Source organism: Trichosurus vulpecula, chromosome 8 (genome assembly GCF_011100635.1).
Source record: "Trichosurus vulpecula isolate mTriVul1 chromosome 8, mTriVul1.pri, whole genome shotgun sequence".
Lineage (NCBI taxonomy): Eukaryota > Metazoa > Chordata > Mammalia > Diprotodontia > Phalangeridae > Trichosurus > Trichosurus vulpecula.
Window position 1 is genome coordinate 143,247,033 of NC_050580.1, and position 7,233 is coordinate 143,254,265.

The 7,233-nt window shown below is 41.5% G+C and overlaps 1 pseudogene; it reads left to right on the forward strand.

Annotated features, from left to right (window-relative positions):
• The first annotated feature begins 207 nt into the window (after nt 1-207).
• LOC118829635 lies at nt 208-1,064 on the forward strand (annotated as a pseudogene).
• The last annotated feature ends 6,169 nt before the right edge of the window (nt 1,065-7,233 follow it).

Genomic DNA, 7,233 nt, shown 5'->3' on the forward strand with positions numbered 1-7,233 from the left:
TCCAACTCTTAAGTTTTATAAAATCTCGTTTATATGCTGACATAATTCAACTTAGCATTTATTCACACAACAGGTAGTGTTTGAGGTTGTGAGAGTCTGGTAGTTTACCTGAGCAGCACCTCCTTTGAAAGTAGTATCCTCAACTCTCAGCTCTTCTCCCAAGTTTGGTGCCAGGATCTGCTGCTTCAGTGGCATCCCAGAAACAAGATGGTGAAGGTCAACAGATTTGGCCATATTTGGCACCTGCTGACCAGGGCTGTATTCAACTCAGGGAGAGTAGACATTGTGGCCATCAGCAACCCCTTCATTGACCTCAACTACATGGTTTATATGTTTCAATATGATTCCACCCATGTCAAGTTCAAGGGCACTGTCACGGCTACGAATGGAAAGCTGGTGATCAATGGGAAAGCCATTACCATTTTTCAGGAATGGGATCCCACCAGTATTAAATGGGGAGATGCTGGAACTCAGCATGTTGTAGAGTCCCCTGGTGTCTTTAACACCATGGAAAAGGCTGGGGCTCACTTATAGGGTGGAGCCAAGTGAGTCATTATCTCTGCCCCTTCTGCTGACACCCCAATGTTCTTGATGGGATTGAACCATGAAAAATATGATCCTTCCAATAGGATTGTCAGCTGTGGAGTGTTGGGCATGGTGCTACCCAAAACATTATCCCTGCTTCTACTGGTGCTGCTAAGACTGTAGGCAAAGTCATACCTGAGCTGAATGTGAAGCTCACAGACATGGCCTTCCATGCTCCCACTCCCAATGTGTCTGCTGTGGATCTGACCTGTTGCCTAGAGAAATCTGCCAAATATGATGGTATCAAGAAGGTGGTGAAGCAAGCATAAGAATGATCCTCGAAGGGCATCTTGGGCTACACAGAGGACCAGGTTGTATCCTGTGACTTTAACAGCAACACCCACTCTTCTACCTTTGATGCTGGTGCTGGCATTGCCCTCAATGACCATTTTGTCAAGTTCATTTACTGGTATGACAATGAGTATGGTTATAGCAACCATGTAGTAGATCTCATGGTCTACTTGGCCTCCAAGGAGTAAAGTGGAAAGTCATGGATCTTCATCTCCAGTCAGAAAAGGAGTTCTACCATTGGTCACCCCATATCCCTATCCTATGTTCTGGGGATCCCATGCTCCATTCACATCCTTGTCCCAAAGCACCTCTGTAACAGGGAGGAGGAGCCTAGAGTCCTATACTGTGTATAGGACAATAAAGTTACCATATTCAGTGCAAAAAAAAAAAAGGAGCATCCTCTCTCTCTCTCTCTCTCTCTCTCTCTCTCTCTCTCTCTCCCCCACCCGCCCTCGCTCCTCTCAGTGTCACACACACACACACACACACACACACACAATTTTACTTGTATTCAGTAATACCACAAAGCTATATGTTCCCTAACTGGACAGTCCAGATTAAGGCTAGACATAGTCATCTTTGGATGCCCTTGTGTGTTTTTTGTGTTCCCCTGGGCAAAGGGTGGGTGAGAATGAGAGACATCTCCTGGCCACGTGGGGCCCCATATGGACACAAAACACTGCATCCATGGAGAGAATTAGCTTAAGCTTAATAGTCCATCTTTATACTACGATTTGGGGTGTATATCTATTCTCAATCTCTGCATTTTTTTTTTACTTTTAGACTGTTTACTACTGTCTTATTAATAGGAGTATATATGTGTGCATGTGTGTGTATTATACACACTTTTTATATATACATTGTTTTATATATACACACATACTCTATACATGTGCACACACTATATATTTATACTATATATGCATATGTGTACATGTACTATATATACATATTTGCATGTGTTATATATACCTATATGCACATTTACTATATATACATGTATGAACACATTATATATAATGTATATCTTTGTATAGAAGCATACACATATACATTCAATACATAACCTGGGTCTGCAGGACCTTGGCAAGTCACCCGATCTCCTATAGGATGGGGCCCTTTCAGGAACATCTGGAATAAAGTCAAATGCATCAAGGCATCCCAGACTTATACATACGTATGTACATACATACATACATACATATATACACACACACACATATATATGTATATATACATATATATGTGTGTGTGTGTGTGTGTGTGTGTATATATATATATATATGTCACTTTTACTGGAGGTGGGTAGTAAGGGACTTACCAAGTGGGCATTGCCTTGGCAGTTACAGCACATTAAAAATATACACATATTAAGTACCTATTATATGCCAGGCACTGTATAGCACAAACCCTCAAGGAATTTACATTCTAACTGGTGAGACAACATGAACATGACAGAGCATCCCCAAAGTCTTAGTGCAAGATTAAGCTCTGTCTAGCACTATATAGCCTGCATATAGGTACTTAGAAAACCTTAGAAAACTTATACCAAAGAGACTGAAGGTAACCTTGAGGTGGGGGGGAGGGAAGGTCTAGCAGCTGAGGGGATTGGGAAAGGCTTAATACAAAGTTAGAGCTTGAGCTGAATTTTGAAGCAAAACAGGGGTTCCAAGAGGGAATGGAGAATTCCATTCCAGGTATGGAGGACAGCAGAGGCACAGAGATGAGAGACAGACATGTGTGAGGAAAAGCAAGCTAGCCAGTTTGGCTGGCCTATGTGCAAGGAGGGAAGTAATGGCTGATTATACAGGAAAAGAAGAATGTGGCCAAAGATTTTTAAATGCCAAATCAGGGAGGTTTATATTGGATCCTGTAGGAATAGGGCACTATTGGAATTTATGGAATGCCATAAAGATCACCATTTTGATGGCTATTTGGAGGACCGCTTGGAGTAGAGAATGGTTTGGGACAGGGATAGCAATTAAGAGATTATTTTAATAATCTAGGTAAGAGGTGATGTGCACATTTAACACGCTGGTGGCTGTATGAGCACAGAAAAGGAAGTAGAAACAAGATAAGCAATTGATTGGATATGTGGGGGACAGAATGTAAGGAGCTGGAGATGACTGCAATGTCAAGAATGTGGGTGACAAGGAAGGACGGGGTTGTCTTCAACAGAAGGAGAGAAATTCAGAGAAGGAGTAGGTTTGGGGGAAAGATGAGTTCTGTTTTGGACATGATGAGGTTGGGTAGACTACAGGACATCTAGCTCAAAATGTCCAATAGGCATTTTAAGATGTAGAACTGGAGCTCAGAGGACAGACTAGCTCTGGGTATATGCATCTGGGAGCCATCTGCACAAAGGGGTACTGATGAGATTTCCAGGGGAGAGGGAGTAGAGAGAATAGAATGGGACAGAGCCTTGGGGTATACTTATGGTTGAGGACATGATATGAAACTGAGGGAGTGGTCAGGCACAAGGGAAGAGAACCAAGAGAGAATGGCATCATGACAACCTAGAGAGGAGGGAGTAGCCAGGAAGAGATGGTTAACTGTGTCAGATGCTGCTTAGAGGTCAAGAAGAATGAAGACTGAGGAAAGGCTTTCAGATTTGCCAATTAAGAGATTATTGATAACTTTGAAGAGGGCAGTCCCAGCTGAGTGATGAGGGTGGAAACCAGATTGCAGAGGGCTTAGAAGAGAGAAGATCTGGGGGCAGCTAGATGGCACAGGGCATAGAGCAGCAGCCCAGTAAGACCAGAGTTCAGATTTGGTCTCTGACACTTGACTAGCTGTGTGACCCTGAGCAAGTCACTTAACCCCAATTGCCTCACCAAGAGAAGAGAGAAGACCTTGCCAAATTGTCTTAGATTGCAACATTGATATTTTAAATTGAAGTGTCAATAGATGCAACTGTGTGCATGCCCATGCCCCTAGCTATACCAGCAAAGGCATTTGAACTCAGGACTTGCTCTTCAGCCCAGCACTCCGTTGCCTTTTATAGGGCAGCTAGGTAACAGAGTAGGTAGAATGGCAGGTTTAGAGTCAGCGAGACTTAACTTTGGCCCTGGGCAAGTCACTTAACCTCTCAGCCTCAGTTTCCTCATCTGTAAAATGGGGACAATAACAGCATCTACCTGGAGGAATCATTGTTGTAAAGACCAAATAAAATAACCTGTGACGTGCTTTGCAAACTTTTAAAAAACCCTTACACCTTCAAATATAAATGTCAGCTATTACTCTTTTGGGGCCTAATCTCCCATCCTAATATAGATAACAAATAAATGTGTGTTGAATGGAATTATGTAACATTTCCATATCAGAATTGCTAAATACCTAGCTCATTTTCTCAGTGTGTTTAAGAGATCTTACTATTTATTTAATCAATGAACCCATGGCCCTTTCTTCCTGTGCCCCATATCTTTTCTTTACTCTCCTCTTAGAGTACTCTGGTAAATGAATCAGGAGGTGACCATATGCATTTTCTCCACATTATCTGCACTTTCTCCATTACGGACCATTTCACATTATGTCCACAATTTCATTCGCAGTTCTCAACATAACCTTGGGCTTTGTATTTTTTTCTGATAGCAAAAGCAATCAAAGAGGAAAAGGAAAAGTGTCTCGTATTGGATGGAAGTAGGATAACATAAAGGTAGGGCTGGAACTCAGAGAGTTAGGTTTTAAAGATGAAAATTCTGGTACATCTTATTTGAGCGATATGCAGGGCCACACAGTCTCCACATTTTACATCAGATCTCAGTAATCCTTTCATAGACACTGTTCATTTCCTGGTGGTTCCACCTAGACTTGGTTCTCTTTGCACTTGGGAAGAGATTAGAAGTTTGTAGGAGAAGGGCAAACTTTTAAGACTAATTCATTGGGATTATCTGGTTGAGTTCTCACCTCTTTACCTCTATGTAACTTGACAATATCACAAAATTACTCAGCACATGAATAGGTCCAATAAAATGTTTACACACACCACACCCCTTGTAAACTCCTGAGGAGGGCCACCAGGAGAGTGTTATTCAGTCATTTTTCAGTCCTGTCCCTCTTCATCACCCTGTGGAGTTTTCTTAGCAAAGATACTGAAGTGGCTCGCTATTTTCTTCTCCAGCTCATTTTACAGATGAAGAAACCGAGGCAAACAGGGCTAAGTGACTTGCCCAGGGTCACACTGGAAGTGTCTGATGCCAGATTTGAACTCAGGAAGATGAGTCTTCCTGATTCCAAGCCCGGTGCTCTATCCACTGCTCCAAAGTGGAATGGGATGTCTGAAGAGGTAGGGGCTCCCCCTCTTTAGATGTTTTCAAGAAGAGGCTTAATGACCACTTGTTATACTGAGGATTCTTCCAGTGTATAGGTTGAACCAGATGGCCACTGGAGGCCCCTCAGCTTCTCAAATTCTGGGATGCTTTGTGGAATGGGAAAAGTTGAACTCTGTATTCATGATCTCCTAACATATGTTCTTTCCCTTCCTTTCTTGGAATATTATGTACTAAATTTAGGTTGGATCCTCTTGGAAATTTTAGGGAATACACACCTCTTAGATGGAGTTATTTTTCTCCTCAGATGCAGGCAAATTGTATGTATGTATGTATGTATAAACACTATGTTATTGTATATTGTATGTATGTATGTATAAATACTACATTATTGTATATTGTATGTATACATGTATAAACACTATATTAGTTTGTTGCCAAGCTTTGGAAAACTTTCCATTAAGTAGGGTAAGCGAGCAGGTCCAAACTGTCCAGGACTAGCCCTATGCTAGGTTGGGAATGCAAGTGAAATAGAAGACAGACATAGCCTCTGGACTCAAAGAATTTACAATCTAGTTGGGGAAATCAAGCACAACTAATTAGATATTAGTTAATTAGTAAATAATTAGAAAACTTAGAAGAATTGTAATTATGTGATGAGTGATATGATCTAGACAGACCACAACAACAACAGGTGCCCTGAGAAGGGAACCATTAGTGATTCTCCAAGTATCAGGGAAAGATTTCTGGAAGAGGCATGATTTGAGCTGGGCATTAAAGGACAGGAATTGGCAGCATGATGAGAAACAGAAAGAATGCAGGATATGAAATCAAAAGACCAGAGTTCAAATTTTGGCTCTGACACTCACTATATGAATTTGGGCAGACCATTAAATCATTCTGGGTCCCAGTTTCTTCAACTGTAAAAAGACTTGGGTGTGGGGCAGGGGGGACTAGCTGACTTTTAAGGACCTTTTAGCACTAAATCTATGGTCCTATGACATTATGGATAGGTAGTACAGTAGATAGAACACTAGAGTAAGAGTCAGGAATACCCAAGTTCAAATCCTGTCTTGGCCACTAGCTCCATGATACTGGGAAACTTTTAACCTTTTCTGCACGAGTTTCTCCACATTATTCTTTTTTTTAAAAAAAAATTTAATAGTTTATGTTTTTCCCAATTACATACAAAAACAATTCTTAACATTCATTTAAAAAATTTTTTTGAGTTCCAAATTTCCTCCTTCTCTTCTCTACCCACCCATCCCCGTTGGGAAGGCAAGCAATTTGATATACATTATAGATGTCTCCCCATTATCCTTAAATTTAGGAGCCCCAAATTAGCCAAACTGCTGCCTTCAAACATTAGTCCTTTCTTGGCCAGCTCTAGTACCTACTAAAGAGCAGTTTTTGATTGTTTACTCCTCCTCCCCCTCATGGCTATTCAATTTATATGTGCTTCCTAGGGACCAAAGCCTTCTAAGCAAACCAGAAGAAATTAAGGGCCGAACTCACTGTTTCATCTTCTGGGAACAGAACTTGCACACTGGGAATGATGGGGATGGCATTTGAATCCCTATTGAGGAAAAGACCATGTCTTTGAGATCTGAACCCCAAAAAGGAAAAACCCCTGGACTTTTCCATGTGGCCCAGGTCCCTGGCATTCACCTGGGGCACCAGGCCCTTCCAAGTCCTTCTCTGTTACCTTGCAGTCACCCCAGACTACTTGGCCACTCCTAGATCCTTCCCACAGTCTTTCTGTATGTAAGGTTCATCTTGCCCCCCATTAAATTCCTCAGATTCCTTAAGAGTCTAGCCAATAGCTAGGATTCTTAAAATCTCCCCCACCCAGACCAGTGTTCTAATAAACTTTATCTTTGACTGAAAGAAGGCTTGAATCAAATTCATTTGAGGCAGGACCTGGGTGTTGTTTGCCTTTGAATTTTGGGGTCCCAACACCCCTAGACCTCAACAGGAAGAGATCAAAAGTTTATAAGGTGAGGGTAGAATTTTAAAATAAACTCATATTTTCAGAACACTATCACTGAGAAGGATTTTAGGTCTTATCCAGTTTAACCCCCTAATTTTA